A 17,933-nucleotide genomic window follows, 5' to 3' on the forward strand; every position below is an offset into this window, starting at 1 on the left:
CAGGTTTAACCATGCTGCAGAAGTCAGGCTTGAGCTCACACGAACACAGAAGTATTTGCTCTCCTATACCTACCGTTCTTCCCTTCTTAGTCTATCATAACTGAAATTGGCCATTTGTTCAAGTTGAAATGCATTTCTAAGAATATTCTAAATTGTTTGAAGAGCGCTGAATAGCCGTAGGTGCTCCAGTGCTTGGCTTGGGGAAGACTAAACAATCCCTTCAGAGAAAAGTTGACTTTTAACAACGCTTATCTTCCAGGGGAGGTTTGCCTGAGAAACACAATCTCCTTCAAGTGCGTATCGACCAGTGTTGAGAGGTTCGAATCCTCTGAAAAACGTCTTAACCTGTCTAGGTGGCAACTCGAGTGTGTCTCTATTGGTCATCCTGTCTCCTGGAAGAGGGTCAGGTCAACACATCTGGGAATGTCATCCCTGGCCAGGTAGTATACCTCTGGGCCTCTATACTGGGTCACTCAGCCTCCCGGGAGAAACCAAGTCAGATCAGATGGCATCCGTTGGAAGTCTTGACTGACGAGGCCACATATGTGGTCCGTGGAAAGGTGGGATCCCGTATGAGATTTTCGTCCAGCTGTAGAGTCCGTCATTGCCAGAATAAGGAACACGTATCTTAACCTTGACGCTAACCATAAGAAATCACTTAAAGTATAGAATTAAGACTTTTGCCAATGTTATTGGGCGCTTCGCTCCACTGAACGATGGATCTGGCTCCCTTTTCTTTTTCAGGTAAAGGCAGAATACACGTACCAAGAGTGCAGACAATCCTAGTCGCTCCTCTTATTCACTGCTGAGCTGTATTCGAGTAAACCTGCAGAGCTGAGATGGTTTTACTGATGGACTCTGGGATGAGTTGTCTTCTCTGGTATAAGACGAAGACGACATCCTCAGGTAGGAAGATTTGGGTCATCCAGTCCATATTAGTGTCTCTGTGTTAGCCTTGCTGTGTGGCAGACACTTCCTTCAGTAAGAGCATCGTCCCTAACCTTGCCCATTGAGTGACACTCCTTAATTTCTAGTTATTCATGTACCAACCAAGGAACTGATTTGTTTGCAGATACGGCGCGTGAGGCTGTACAGGATAACTGACATATGTACAAACATTGTGAATAGACAAATTTAACATATGTAGGAGCTGCTTTATGAATAGGCCTATCCAGCCTAGTATTGGAACAGCTTTATCATGTGTATCCAGCCTAGTACTGGAACAGCTTTATCATAAATAGGTCTATCCAACATAATTCTGAAACAGCTTTATCATGAACAAGTCTACCCAGCATAGTACCGGAACAGCTTTATCCTGACAGGTCTACTCAGAATAGTCCTGGAACAGCTTTATCATGAATAGGTCTATCCAGCATAGTACTGGAAAAACATTATACATATGCCTGTCCAACATCGCGTTAAAATATGGTGAACGTTCCAAGATTGGAAGTAGGTTTACAAAGAGGTTTTGTCTAAATGTTGTCATATTTAGTTTGTGGGACAAAGAACTTTGTTTCAACTTGTATAGAAGATCTTCAGTTACGTAAAGGGTGAAGGTAATGTTTTAATAGGCAACTTTGTCAGAACACAATTGCTAATTATTATCATTAGAGAGCAATTAACGGCTTTTTTAATCTTATCAGCTGCAGTCTGAAAACACCAAGGTTACAGCTTAGTAAGAAGATTATGTAAAGTTCGTTTGGAACAAAGTTTTGATTTTGTAAGAGCTTAATTGGAGTTTTTCAACCTGCAGGTTCCAGATCTGTCAAAGAACGAGTTAGGGTGGCTACAGCTTCAGGCCTTCAGGTTTGTTAATGGTAGATGGTGGAGCCAGTGGCCGGGACCTCCAGCTTCCAAGCAGATCAAGGTAAAGAAAGGTTGGCAGTAATTTTAGCAGGCCTCCAGGAGACTTATGGTCTGTTGAAGAACCAGTGGCGGGGCCTTGCAGGTTCCAGGCAGATCCAGGTTAAGAAAAGGGTGGCAATAAAGTCATGTCTTAAGTTGGGGTAATGGTCCATTAGGGAGCTAGTGGCAGGCTCCAGGCAGATCCAGTTTTGAGAAAGGTTGACAGTAACTTCAAGTGGGGTACTGGAACATGTGGGAGCTAGTAGCAGGTTCCAGGCAGATCCAGGTTAAAAAGGGGTGACAATAACGTCAGGCCTTCAGTTAGGGTAATGGTCCATGGGAGAACTAGAGGTAGGTTCCAGGAAGATCCATGTTGAGAAAGGGTGAGTAACTTCGTCTTCAGGTGGTATACTGGAACATGTGGGATCCAGTTGTAGGATCCTGCAGTTTCCAGGTTAACCGGGGCAAGAGAGAGTGAGCGATAGTGACATCAGGTTTCCAGGTGGGGTAAAAGTACGTACATACTTGCCAACGGTTGGCTTCTACTACCTATCATTCAACGCTTCAACACTGTCCTGACCTCCTCAGTCCATTCTCCACCTACCACCACAGACGCCATCCACAGTCCACTCTTCACCTCTCCATAGCCATCTTCCAGACTTTATCCACACTTGCCTATGCAGTACAACCTCACTTGCTCTATCGATTCCATTCAAAGTTATTTTTCCCTTATCTGTAACCGAATGTTCAATACCTCTGTCATTTTTTGTTGGTTGCAAAATATTTTTTCCGTGCCAGAACCCCCTCCAAGGTCAACTCCCCCCCCCCCTTCCCCCCAAAGATAAACGCAATCCACATGGTATTTTAAAACGTCTCTACCAAAGGAAAAAAAATATACCATTTCCCGTATGGCTGTCAAAGTACGGGAGTTAGTAAATAGAGAAATAGCAGCGGAATCTGTATTCGTCCTGTATAGGAGTAATATTTGTATTGAATGGACGGAGCAGATGGGTTATTTGAGCTAGAGAACTACTGGGGGAAAAAAATGGGAGGAGGGGGAACCTTTTGCTCAGCTAGATAGTTCAGAGCACCATTCGGCAAGAACAGCAATGGAAAGATAAACTTTTTATACAGCCAACGTAAGCAATATGAATGAAGGAAAGAGAAATGGATATTTGCAAAGGGGGAAATCCATGTAGCATTCTGTTGTGGTTTGAGAGGCAGGTGTATTCCTTTGTACTTGGAAGGGGACATGATCTTAATGTTCTTAATATACATACCTGATATGCACATATATAAACATGCTTTCTTTATCAAAACAGGAGACGGACGCTAGCACGATCATTTGCCAGAGATGTTCGAGACTCTTGGGGAACGACAGAGAGCAGCCATGTGATCATGTCAACATACAGCGATGATATACGGTCTCTACTACTGTTGGACTATGTCGCTGTAAACAATAATGGAAATGGGTTCTTGAAATGGATAGTTATTTTTCCTACTAATATCACGAAATTATCGATATATTACTTTGAAAACTAGGTCTCATTTACTTTGAGTACTTTGAAGTTTGCTTACTGTAATAAATTGTGTTAATACCATTACCGACTAAATCAAGCTTACTGTAATAAATTGTGTTAATACCATTACCGATTAAATTCGAGTATAATTATCAAGTTTCATTTCTCCATTTTCTTGTGTATTATTAGGAAGGCTAAGGCACTTCACATAGTCTAGCGCCAGATATTTGTCCACTATCTATTTCCAAGGTCCTTATCACGCATTTCATTAATTCATAACGCTAAAGACTCTGAAGTTGGCTCGCATTTTACAAGTAGCCACAGACAAGTTTGATACTATTTATGAACTTTAGTCGACACTGGTTGAGATAAAGTACTGGATTTGAGGTATTGGAGTATAGATCTCCTGTATTTAAACCAAGAATTTCTTGCCAAAGGCTTAAGGTAGAGTGGAGATAAATATTTTGCATCGATACTGGAGGATGACATGCAAGATATAGGTAGCAGGATAGGGTACGTCTCAGAAATGGCATTAGACATGTATACCAGACTTGGTCATAATGGGTTGTACCAGAGTTATTGGGAGATTCCTTAACACGCAGGGGAATGATTATCATGTACTCGAAAAGAATATGAATCTACGCAAGTTTGTGGTAAGGATTAGAGATGAAGTTAGATACAGTGTTTTAGAAGCCCGAGATAAATTTTTGATTTTGCGAGGAAATTTAGATATGGTCCGGACACTAGTGTACCGTCTAATTGTACCATACGAAATCTCTGCTCAACTTAGTGCAAAATTTAAAAATTAAGGTTGGATACACGAAAGTCTACGTGCTTTATTTGAATTTGAAAAGTATCATGCCGAATTTTGATAGTCTGAGGCGGCCGTGTCTCGATTTTTATATATACGGATTTGTCGAGGTATTGTACGTAACATCTCTTACAACGAATGTTGATGTTCAAATATATTTGGGAACACTCCCGACTAATGTTAGGTTCAGTATGGCAAGACATTTAGCGTCAGAATTGTACTAGACACAGCATACGTGGGTTTTAAAGGAACAGTTTGTACGCAACAGCTTACACGCGAGGATGAACCATATCATTCCTTTAGACAAAGGCCTATTTGTATTTTCCCCATTTGTCAACCTTGAACATGAATGGGTTGAAAACCAAACCTGTATTGGTAAGAATGTCCTAACCAAGGCTGTATTAATGTTATATTCCTAGCTTTATCCAGATAACCCAATTTACCAACCAAGCCATAGCGTAGGATGAACATTTTGGGTCGACTGTGGATAGACTGCAGCAACCAGGATTGGAACGAATACTCTGGAACCCGAACGCCCGCGAAGGAGACCTGGCAAACTTATTAACACAGTATACCATGGAGATCTAATACTCTCGAAAAAGATTCAAATCAGATTGCGAATGCAAGGTACCTTATCTTTTTAACATTTAAATTACACACGTTACTGCAGTAACTATCTATATATATCTAATCAGATTGGAAATATGATCCAATGGCCATGTCTTACCTTTGAGTATCATCCAGGAACTAACCCATGCAGGATCAAAGTAGAGGTTCTGTTAAACAGTCATTACTACCACGAGTTTTGATGTAGATTCGAGACTTATCATACAAAGGTGTACAAACCAAAATATTTATAGTCAAGCGTTTTATCAAAAGTCGCTGCTCCGTAGAATAACAATACTGCATATTGAAGGCTTGAGCGAATATATCTAAATTACATTAAAGATGACCATTTGGTCAATCATCTTAGGCGTTGCACTGGTCAACGGTGTGGAGGGTATCTTAGAAGTCCTGCAGACGAGAAAACAGCGTAGTCGTATGGGATATCGTGGTCGTCCCCACAATAGTTTCGACCTGGAGGTAACTATTGGTGGTCAAGGAACATGGTGGTTAACACGTCAAGATATCTACATCCGAACAAATGTGTGGAGGATAACCCAAATGTTATATTACGTAGATGGACTCTAGAAGAAAAAAAATGAATTACAGTAAAACAGATCCACTGAATGTATCATTTATACAAAATGTCTTTAATGGACTAAGCGTCTCCCAGTAGAAACCAATTCCAAAGAGATTAAAAAAAAAATACAAGTCAAACCAAATGACATTTAACCATTTCATAAAGTCTTAGATTTATAAAGTTTTTCTGAATTTAGATACATTCTAAAGGTCTACTCCTGTTATCTTTTACACCTATTTTTATCCAGATAACATTGCAAAGGATATGATAATAGAGTTTTAACTTTGGCATCAAACTGACCTTCGTGCATGATCTGGATTTGTGCTGTCCAACTGCATAATAGTTAAAGGACCTTCGGGACAAATGAAGGGATGGAATAATACCCCGTGTGTCTCGGTGGGTGTTGTCATCGAAGACGTGTGTGGCGACCCCTGAAGCGGGTGTTGGCCGACGAAGCAGATGAAGAGTTCAAGACTTCCCGCTCCTTTCCGTCTCGCCTTCACCATCGCCAACCTTGGGAAGAAAAGGTAATTATCACATGGCACATGTGGTGCCATAGTGGATGAAAAGGTTGCATAAAATTTAATTACTTTAACCCACACCTACTGTGACATTGAAGGGAATTGAAGTAGATCGTTTTGTGGACGAAAGGAGTAGGTACGAAGCACTAAACTTTATACAGAATTTAAGTTTAAATCTCGTTTTTGAACCAGATTCCTTTTACATCGTTACATGGAACGAAAGTTACTCTTAAGCTTACCTCTAGTTTAAAATATTCCTGAAAAGTTTTATAGAAGATGATTCAAAGTTCAGCTTATTCCACTGAAGTTCCAATTTTTACAAAGGGTTTTATGCTGGACAGGAGGTTTTCCACTATGGTACTACACAAAATCCTTAGGAACAAAATGATTTTCTCCAATTCTTCTGGGTATTTTGTTTTAGTTTTTACTTCTAAAGAATTATGAAAACTAAGTTTTCCAGGCAAGAGCCAGTACTTCAAGACCGCTAGACAACCATACTTAAGCTATAAATGGACGAACAACGAGTAAATTCTTAGTTTAAAAATCACATTCTTAAGAGCCACACAGGGAGACGTAGTGGTTGATGGTCGAAGTAACATGTTAAGATGACGTTAAACTTCTAGGAACCAGAAATCCTAAACTAGGGTAAAACTGCAGCCAAGGAAACCAGCTCATTATGTAAATATTCGTTCAAATAAATAAACATGAGTGATCATTTTCAGACTGTAGTTCTAAGGTCGTTCAATTACCTGCAGTCATGAATTAGAGAGGGTTCAATCCTATATATATCATGCACAGGTAAATATTTACAGCCTTTACATTATACTTTCCCCCTGATGAAAATCCTCGCCTGTGTCTGCAGAGGAAAGCCTCCTACTTCGTCTACTTTCTGTAAAGACATTTTCAGGACAAGTCGGACGAACTTCAAATTAACTTATTAGACCCAAGTGCATTTATAATTTCTGTTCCCAATATGAAGTATAACGCCTCATCTGTTGAACTTACTATTAGAGTCGAGGCGAGCCTGACGAAGGAAGAGTCTTCGGGTCCTCTGGAACAGGATCCTGTGTGGCTGTCATCATGGTCTCCGTCGCTACCTTCGTTCTCGCCACCAGCAGCGTGTGCGTCACGGTCGCCTGTAGTTACCACAGTATCAGTCTTAAAAACAAAACCATTTTGCCCTCCACATTCAAACAAGCACAAATGGTCAAACTATATAACTCGAGAGCTCCAAATCAGGAATTGATCTTAATCTTGTAAATTGTCCTTCAAAAGTCTGCATCATTTATATCTAGATCCAACACCAATATATATTTTCAGAGACTTTTTTGCAACATAGCCTGGCCCGTAACTACAATCTGTGGCGACAACACCCACGATAACATATATGCAAGAAAAGTTACAGACTATGCAGAATTATCCTACATACCCCAAGCATTAACATCAATTTGAAAATAAAATCTATTGTAAAAACCATCGTTTCTTTTTTTCTAGTGTGGTAATATCTCCTCCGAGCAGACTTTAAATTTTTCTTACTCATGGATAGTTGGAAAACAACTGGAAGTTTATATTATGAAACTTTTGAGGCTTCATTCTTACTGTGAAGAACCCAGAATATTTCATGAACAATTCAAGAATAGAGTTACCCAAGTACAAAAGTATTACATTATGAACATTAACGATTACGCAAGATGTAATTCGACATCCTTATGTTCACGAGTCGAAACAAATGTGTTTAACCCAAATATTTCCAATACATTTGAATGTATAAAGTTCACACTCCATAAAGGGAAGAAATACAAGGTTTTAGTCTGTCGTATCACTGGCTAAAATGAACATTCCGAGCACTAATCGTATTACTCAAAATTACTTTTATTTAATTAATGTTAAAAGTACTGGAAGGAAGATACGTTAACGGTCTTCTTCAATCTACATAACTATGACGTAAGATATTCCTAACTATAATGTTCAAGCTTCGAAGTAACGAAAATTACAATACATAACCGACTTTGGTACAAAAGGAAATTTGAAAAAAATTGGCTATAGTATCTAAAATCGTCCAACTCCAAATTTACCCTAGAATTAAGCACATTAGATTCATATCAACGTTTTTGAAACTTCAGACGAAAGTATGGCTGGAACAAAGCCAGTAACAACGTCAAATACGACCGTAGTATTTCTGCTGTAGTTTACATTTGATGGGTTATACGCGCCAAAGGATACATAATGAACACTTTGTTGAATTGACTTGTCACAAAAGAGTTTAAGCTAATGTTTTAATTGCATTTAGAGTCACAATCCACATCCAATATGTATTTATTCATTTATTATACTTTGTCGCACTCTCCCGCGTTAGGGAGGTCGCGCAAGGAAACAGACGAAAGAATGGCCCAACCCGCCCACATACACGTCCACACACGCACATACATACCTATACATTTCAATGTATACATACACAAGAAAATACATATATACACATGAACATATATTTGTTGCCCTCAGCCATTCTCGTCGCCACCACGCCATACATGAAATGGCATCCCCTTACCCCCACACGTGCGCGAGGTAGCGCTAAGAATTGACAACTCAGGAGACATTCGTTCACAGTAGTCTCTAGATGTCATGTGTAATGCACCGAAACCACAGTTCACTTTTCACATCTAGGCCCAACAAAACTTTCCATGGTTTACCCCAGACACATCACATGCCCTCGTTTAATCCATTGACAGCACGTCGACCCCAATATGCCACAGTTCCAATTTTCTCTGTTCCTTGCACGCCTGACCCTCCTGCATGTTCAGGCACCGATCGCTCTTGTTTTTCACGCCATCCTTCCACCCTCAATTTGGTCTCGGTTCTCGTTCCCTCCACCCGACATACATATCCTCTCTGTCAATCTTTCCTCACCAATTCTCTGCATGTGACCAAAACATTTCGATACACCCTATTCTGCTCTCTCAACCACACTCGATTACCACACATCTCTCATACCCTTTCATTACTTATTCGATCAAACCACCTCACACCACATTGTCCTCAAGCATCTCACTTCCGACACATCCACCCTGCGCATAACCGTATCTATAGCCCACGCCTCGCAACCATATAACATTGTTGGAACCACTATTCAAACATACCCATTTTTGCCTTCCAAGATAATGTTCTCGCCTTCCGAACATTCTTTAACGGTCCCAGAACCTTCGCTCCCCTCCCACAGCCTGTGACTCGCTTCCTCTTCCTTGGTTCCATCCGCTGCTAAATCCATTCCCAGATATCTAGAACATTTCACTTTCTCTAGTATATCACCATTCAAACTTACCTCCCAATTGACTTGTCCCTCAACCCTACTGTACTTAATATTCATCTTTTTCACATTTGCTCTCATCTTTCTTGTTTCAAACACCTTACCAAACTCAATCACCAATTTTTGCAGTTTCTCACCCGAATCAGCCACCAGCGGTGTATCATCAGCGAACAACAGCCGACTCGCTTCCCAAGCCCTCTCAACAACAAACTGCATACTTGCCTCTCTCTTCAAAACTCTTACATTCGCCTTCCTAATAACCCCATTCATAAACAAGTTAATCATGGAGACATCACGCACCCCTGTCGCAAACAGGCATTCAATGGGAACCAGTCACTTTCCTCTCTTCCTACTGGTACACATGCCTTACATCCTCTATAAAACTTCACTGCCTTTAGCAACTTGGTCTCCCACACCATATACTCTTAGTAGCTTCCAGAGAGCATCTCTATCGACTGTCATATACCATCTCCAGACCCATAAATGCTACATACAAATCCATCTGTTCTTCTAAGTATTTTTCACATACATTCTTCAAAGCAAACGTATCACTGCTCTTCCCCAATGTGATGCTCTGTACATGACCTTGCCCTCTCAATCAATACCCTCCCGTATGATTTCCCAGGAATACTCAAACTTGTACCTGTAATCTGAACACTTTGCTTTATTCCCTTGCCTTTGTACAATGGAACTATGTATGCATTATGCCACTCGGGTTTTTCACCACGGGCCATACATTAATCAGATATCGTCAGCAACCAGTCACAGTCACCCCCTTTTTTAATAAATTCCACTGCAATACCATCCAAAATCGCCGCCTTGTCGGCTTTCATCTTCCGCAAAGCTTTCACTACCTCTTTGTTTACGAAACTACTCTCCCTGATCTTGCCACAGCACCTCGACCAAAACACCCAGCGTTTCTCACACATTCACCAAATCTTCAAAATACTCACTCCATCTTTTCACATCACTACTACTTGTTATTACCTCCCCATCAACCCCTTCACCGATGTTCCCATTTGTTCTCTTGTCTTAAGCACTTAATTTATCTCCTTCCAAAACATCTTTTTATTCTCCCTAAAATTTAACGATACTCTCATTTGCCCTCTTTCACCTTTTTCTTGACCTCCTGCCTCTCTCTTTTATACATATCCCAGTTATTTGCACCATTTCCCTGCCGACCTCCCACCTTTCTCATGCCACAAGCATATTTTTCGCAAGCTATCACTGCTTCCCTACTGCACCCCTACTCTTACGTCCTTTGATCTTATCTTTCCCATTCTGCACTCAGTCTTTCCGTGGATTTCCTCATACAAGTTTCCATCCCAAGCTTACTTTCGCCACTTTCTTCAACATTTTTCTGAAAACATACAAATCTTCACCTTCACAATATGATGTTCAGACATTCATCCAGTTGTACCTCTCAGCACATAAACATCCAAAAGTCTCTTTCGAGCGCCTATCAATTGACACGTAATCCAATAACGTTCTCTGCCCATCTCTCCTACTTACATACGTATACTTATGTATATCTTTTTAAATCAGGTATTTCTAATCACCAGTCTTTCAGAAATCTACAAGCTCTTCATTTCCATTTACTGCACTGAACACCCCATGTACATCAATTATTCCCTCAACTGCCATATTACTCACCTTTGCATTAAAATCACCCGTCACTATAACCTGATCTCTTACATCAAAATTGCTAACATAATTTGCTCCTCACAAATCTCTTGCCTCATGATCTTTCTTCTCATGACCAGGTGTATAGGGTACTTTCACTTTTACCCATATCAATCTAGAGTTTACACTGTCACATACTCCCACCATTCCTATTTCAGGAGTAGTGCTACTCCTTCCCTTGCTTTTGTTCTTTCAGCAACCCCTGACTTTACTCCCAAGACATCCCCAAACCACTCTTACCCTTTACCCTTGAGCTTCGTTTCACCCAGAGCTAAAACATCCAGGTTCCTTTCCTCAAACATACTACTCTCGTTTTTTTTTTTTCATCTTGGTTACATCCAAAGCTAATAAAAGAAATTATACGCAAAGTGGTTCCGATGTAAAACCTAATTGAAATATAAGATTTTCTACAATGCTTTGTATAAATAGCCTTAGTCATTTCACACCCAAACTGACCATCTAGCAAGTTAAAACCCAAATTAACAAGTTCATAGCCACTCTATAAGCAAATACATCAAAATCCTATGCGAAACTTTGAACTGACAATTCTTTCAAGAACCGGTTACCAAAGGGGAACATCCACAATAACAGACCGTGATCTTAAGACTTAGACACCTGATGAAGGCGTTACAAAGACTTCAGTAGGTTTACAGTAGCTGGATATTGATCGACTTTGGTTACCCTAGTCAAAAGACCAAAAGACTCCAATATTTGTCTAAAGTTGAACGTTTAACGAGCATTGACACGGACAGCCAAGCGAATTAACAAGGATGTTGAAAAAAAAATAGAAAAAATGACTTACAATTAAGAAACGAATAAAGACTGGCAGATTCAAACTTAACAGACTTATTTTACCATCTAATTCCTCTTGGCTCCAGCGATTTGTGCTGTATTCGCTAGAAATCCGCTACTGGACCTTATAGGAATATCATCGTTTCCAGCATGTAATACAATAAAAACTGCCAAATCAGCTTTATAGTTCCAGGAACAATATGTAATACAATAAAAACTGCCAAATCAGCTTTATAGTTCCAGGAACAATTATTTATTTATATTTATTTTGCTTTGTCGCTGTCTCCGGCGTTTGCGAGGTAGCGCAAGGAAACAGACGAAAGAAATGGCCCAACCCACCCCCATACACATGTATATACATACACGTCCACACACGCAAATATACATACCTATACATCTCAATGTACACATACATATACACACACAGGCACATACATATATACCCATGCACACAATTCACACTGTCTGCCTTTATTCATTCCCATCGCCACCTCGCCACACATGGAATACCATCCCCCTCCCCCTCATGCGTGCGAGGTAGCGCTAGGAAAAGACAACAAAGGCCCCATTCGTTCACACTCAGTCTCTAGCTGTCATGCAATAATGCCCGAAACCACAGCTCCCTTTCCACATCCAGGCCCCACACAACTTTCCATGGTTTACCCCAGACGCTTCACATGCCCTGATTCAATCCACTGACAGCACGTCAACCCCGGTATACCACATCGATCCAATTCACTCTATTCCTTGCCCGCCTTTCACCCTCCTGTATGTTCAGGCCCCGATCACTCAAAATCTTTTTCACTCCATCTTTCCACCTCCAATTTGGTTTCCCACTTCTCGTTCCCTCCACCTCCGACACATATATCCTCTTGGTCAATCTTTCCTCACATTCTCTGCATGTGCCCAAACCATTTCAAAACACCCTCTTCTGCTCTCTCAACCACGCTCTTTTAATTTCCACACATCTCTCTTACCCTTACATTACTTACTCGATCAAACCACCTCACACCACACATTGTCCTCAAACATCTCATTTCCAGCACATCCACCCTCCTGCGTACAACTCTATCCATAGCCCACGCCTCGCAACCATACAACATTGTTGGAACCACTATTCCTTCAAACATACCCATTTTTGCTTTACGAGATAATGTTCTCGACTTCCACACATTCTTCACGGCTCCCAGGATTTTCGCCCCCTCCCCCACCCTATGATTCACTTACGCTTCCATGGCTCCATCCGCTGCCAGATCCACTCCCAGATATCTAAAACACTTTACTTCCTCCAGTTTTTCTCCATTCAAACTTACCTCCCAATTGATTTCACCCTCAACCGTACTGTACCTAATATCCTTGCTTTTATTCACATTTACTCTTAACTTTCTTCTTTCACTCACTTCACCAAACTCAGTCACCAGCTTCTGCAGTTTCTCACATGAATCAGCCACCAGCACTGTATCATCAGCGAACAACAACTGACTCACTTTCCAAGCTCTCTCATCCACAACAAACTTCATACTTGCCCCTCTTTCCAAAACTCTTGCATTCACCTCCCTAACAACCCCATCCATAAACAAATTAAACAACCATGGAGACATCACACACCCCTGCCGCAAACCTACATTCTCTGAGAACCAATCACTTTCCTCTCTTCCTACACGTACACATGCCATACATCCTCGATAAAAACTTTTCACTGCTTCTAACAAATTGCCTCCCACACCATATATTCTTAATACCTTCCACAGACCATCTCTATCAACTCTATCATATGCCTTCTCCAGATCCATAAATGCTACATACAAATCCAGGAACAATATGTAATACAAAAAAAACTGCCAAATCAGCTTTATAGTTTCAGTAACAATATGTAATACAATAAAAACTGCCAAATCAGCTTTATAGTTCCAGGAACAATATGTAATACAATAAAAACTATGAAAGGACGTAGGCTATCGTGCTTTTGAAGATGAAAATTGGCGTTTATCTTATTTTGATAGTAGAAAATAGAATGGCGGTACTCAAAATGGTGCCTATATGGAGTTCCATACTGTAATTATATTTCAATGTATTTACATCTTATAAATTGCAATAAAATAGATAATATTTTAATGATATAATGGGACAATTTCTCTATTAGGTCGGCTATTTAGGACTGAGCATTTACTGGTAATTCATAGAGCATCTATCCCGAACAATTATTTCCCTACAAGTTAAGCATTAACTTTGTGTACAGAGTAAATAAATAATCCGTTTTCCGCAGTTTTCGTCGAATAAAATAAAAAAGAAAGCATTTCAAATTCAAAAACTTTCCACCAGATTTTATTTTTGCACGAATGAAAAAGTTTTGTAGACATGAAAAAGTTAATTTCCTCATTTGTGCTCTGCACCCCTTGCTCTCCCCCCCCCCCCCACCAAAGTCTTTCCCTGCAAAGTTTTTTTCGGTCAGAATGCACTAGGTTAACCTCAGAGTTCGACTCGAGAAACCTAAAACCTAACATTAATATTGCCTTTGATTTTTTTTCTTTATTCACTTTGACGAATGCCAGCCCTGTAGGTGAAGGGCATCAATTTCCATCTTAATCCGATGGAATAAAGAACTCATCCCCGACCATGGATGATGTTTGGACATATCTCACTTGACATACTTCTATACTCTTGTACCATCGATTCATAAACTCAGTTGTTGAATGCAAGAAAATATCTATATTTGTTAAAGTTGTGAAATATCTCCAGCGCCATTTTTTGATGGTTTTCAGAATGTTTTTACACAAAAAGTGCATGAAAGTAAAGAACCACAGCCAATTCTACTTACCGAAGCTCGAATATTCCCATCAGAATAAAAATCAAACACGTCACGCACTTTTTTTTTTTTGCCAAAGCCATTCGATGAACAAAAACACTTTTCCGTTGATGCACAATTTTTGGCCAACGAAACAGAGGATGAAAGCGAAAAATAAAGAAAAAAAAGTGTCACAGGAGAGTTTTTTTTTCTAGCTTCAGAATATTTATTGAAGAGACGGTAAAAATAAGAATTTGTTGAACAGACTGTAAAAGTGGCAATCTTTGAAAGCTTATGCTGGACACTAGTGGAAATCTGCTTCCCCGTTTGATCACAAGCAATCAATAACCAACAAATTGACTAGAAGGCCTTCTGTAAAAGGGTCAAGCAGTTATATTACCCAAATTATTAATACCGCTTCGGACAATTCTTTCGTTATACCCAATATAGTGATTATCTACATCTCTAAACAGGCCAAAAGATCAAAATATGAATACTGGGCTCAAACCTCCATGCAAAAACCCCATCATTCATCAATGAAGGGATGATGAATGGAAAACGACACCTTTGATTAATCCCAGTGGTGCCATCCTTGTACGAAATAATTCATGGATAAACCTCGTAACATGTGTCACACGATTGACAGCAGTATAACCAAAGCAAATTCGTTCGCCAAATCTGCGAAAAGACAAGATTTTAACCAAGACAAATTAGACGTTTGTATGCTCGAATTTACACGAAAATTTGTGAACTATGACCAAAATGACTAAATCTTATCCTAGAATCGATTTCAATATAAAGGTAATCGAGTCTAGCTTAGCCTAGACTAACGAAGCTATATTGCGATAATTACCGAATCACGTGGTCATGAAACGTTTTAGTATTACGGTGTTCAGAGGACAAAAATGAAATCAGAATTTATTTCATCTTACTATTTTTTAAGACAATTCTCTCGATATAGTTACGATAAAAGAATTAAATGTTTACGATACAAAGTCTTTAAAAAAATTTTGAAACTTTACTTAACCCTCCTACTACCAGCAATTTATTACTAAAATACTAGTCTATATTAGCCACATCCATGACTGACCAAAAACACCAAATGTTAACAACTGTTACGAGATGTGATGTTCACGCTGCAGACGAACATTCAAAGCAAGTCGAAATATTTAACTTAAGTTTCACTCAAAAAATCAACAAGCATTTTTTACAAATTGTGTGAGCTTGTCACAAACGCAATTAACAGACCCACGATTACCCAAGTATAACGACCATTTCCGCCATAACATCGTACTATTAACACTGCAAATGACTGGCTCTCCACTCGAACATTACTGAACAAATATCACAAAACATAATTGCCAATTTCTATACTTAAGCTACTTATAATTTCAAAATCCTCTATACTATAATCATAAAATATTAGGCAATGACATTTTTCACTGGACAATCACCCGATCCAAAGCACATGAAGACATCGACTTCCACTAACACATCAGAAACTTGCCATACGTGTCCACAAGACGTGTCGTCTGCCTGGAGGATTTCCACGGAGAGGTTTGCTGGCCTCCCTCACCCGTGTCATCGACTTCCCTTACCACCGCCACTCGCTCTGGCAATACCTTGCTCTATCATCATCATCCATATTCCTTATCATCATCTCGCATAACACGACGTTAATATGACGTGTTTAAATGTGTATTGAATCGACACAAACTTAGCAAATATAAAATCATCTATAGACTGCGTGCAAGATCCTAACTTAAGAACATCCTTTATGTACACGAGCCGAAGCAAATATCTTTAACCCAAATATTTTCAGTATATTTGAATGCATAAAGTTCACACTCGTTAAAGGAAAGACACACAAGGTTTTAGTCTGTCGTATCACTGGCTGAAATGAACATTCCGAGTAATGACCGTGTTACTAAAATTATTTTTATTCAATTAGTATTAAAAGTACTGGAAGGAAGATGGGTTAAGGAGATATTGTATGTGAGTTCTCTTCTTCAATCTATATAACTATGACGCAAGATATTCCTAACTATAATGTTCATCCTACGAAGTAACGAGAATTCTAATACATAACCGAATTTGGTACAAAAGGAAATTTGAAAGAAATTGGCTCTAGTATCTGAAATCGTCCAACTCCAAATTTACCTAGAATTAATCACATTAGATTCATATCAACGTCTTTGAAACTTCAGACGAAAGTATGGCTGGAACAAAGCCAGTAACAACGTCAAATACGACCGTAGTATTTCTGCTGTAGTTTACATTTGATGGGTTATACGCGCAAAAGGATACATAATGAACACTTTGTTGGATGAACTTGTCACAAAACAGTTTAAGCCAATGTTTTAATTGCATTTAGAGTCACAATTCATTCCACATCCAATATTCATTTATTCATTTATTATACTTTGTCGCACTCTCCCGCGTTAGGGAGGTAGCGTAAGGAAACAGACGAAAGAATGGCCCAACCCGCCCACATACACGTCCACACACGCACATATACATACCTATACATTTCAATGTATACATACACAGAAAAATACATATATACACATGAACATATATTTGTTGCCCTCAGCCATTCTCGTCGCCACCACGCCATACATGAAATGGCATCCCCTTACCCCCACACGTGCGCGAGGTAGCGCTAAGAATTGACAACTCAGGAGACATTCGTTCACAGTAGTCTCTAGATGTCATGTGTAATGCACCGAAACCACAGTTCACTTTTCACATCTAGGCCCAACAAAACTTTCCATGGTTTACCCCAGACACATCACATGCCCTCGTTTAATCCATTGACAGCCCGTCGACCCCAATATGCCACAGTTCCAATTTTCTCTGTTCCTTGCACGCCTGACCCTCCTGCATGTTCAGGCCCCGATCGCTCATGTTTTTCACGACATCCTTCCACCCTCAATTTGGTCTCGGTTCTCGTTCCCTCCACCCGACATACATATCCTCTCTCTCAATCTTTCCTCACCAATTCTCTGCATGTGACCAAAACATTTCGATAAACCCTATTCTGCTCTCTCAACCACACTATTACCACATCTCTCTTACCCTTTCATTACTTATTCGATCAAACCACCTCACACCACATATTGTCCTCAAGCATCCCAACACATCTACCCTCCGCATAACCCTATCTATAGCCCACGACTCGCAATCATATAACATTGTTGGAACCACTATTCAAACATACCCATTTTTGCCTTCCAAGATAATGTTCTCGCCTTCCGAACATTCTTTAACGGTCCCAGAACCTTCGCTCCCCTCCCCCAGCCTGTGACTCGCTTCCTCTTCCTTGGTTCCATCCGCTGCTAAATCCATTCCCAGATATCTAGAACATTTCACTTTCTCTAGTTTATCACCATTCAAACTTACCTCCCAATTGACTTGTCCCTCAACCCTACTGTACTTAATATTCATCTTTTTCACATTTGCTCTCATCTTTCTTGTTTCAAACACCTT

At 39.9% G+C, this 17,933-nt stretch overlaps 1 protein-coding gene and 1 long non-coding RNA gene across 6 annotated transcripts in view; one reads left to right on the top strand and one right to left on the bottom strand.

The window, feature by feature from the left end:
• The window catches only part of LOC139757444 (uncharacterized), a 979,032-nt gene extending 975,517 nt beyond the window's left edge, over positions 1-3,515 (top strand). For 2 of the 4 annotated variants that reach the window (XM_071677964.1, XM_071677968.1), the window contains exons 21-22: positions 260-906; positions 1,754-3,515. The gene's annotated coding sequence lies outside the window, so the exon portion shown is untranslated. The remainder of the gene's footprint in view (positions 1-259; positions 907-1,753) is intronic. The other 2 variants (XM_071677965.1, XM_071677966.1) reach the window with 2 other exon arrangements.
• A 1,514-nt stretch (positions 3,516-5,029) lies between these two features.
• Positions 5,030-17,933, bottom strand: part of LOC139757366 (uncharacterized) — a 15,085-nt gene continuing 2,181 nt past the window's right edge. Inside the window, exons 2-4 of one of the 2 annotated variants that reach the window (XR_011714603.1) lie at positions 6,886-7,016; positions 5,660-5,872; positions 5,030-5,253 (exon numbers count right to left, since the gene is read on the bottom strand). This is a non-coding gene — a long non-coding RNA (uncharacterized lncRNA). Of the gene's footprint in view, positions 5,364-5,659; positions 5,873-6,885; positions 7,017-17,933 lie in introns of both variants that reach the window. The other variant, XR_011714602.1, reaches the window with a different exon arrangement.

The sequence above is a fragment of the Panulirus ornatus genome, chromosome 26, assembly GCF_036320965.1.
Source record: "Panulirus ornatus isolate Po-2019 chromosome 26, ASM3632096v1, whole genome shotgun sequence".
Lineage (NCBI taxonomy): Eukaryota > Metazoa > Arthropoda > Malacostraca > Decapoda > Palinuridae > Panulirus > Panulirus ornatus.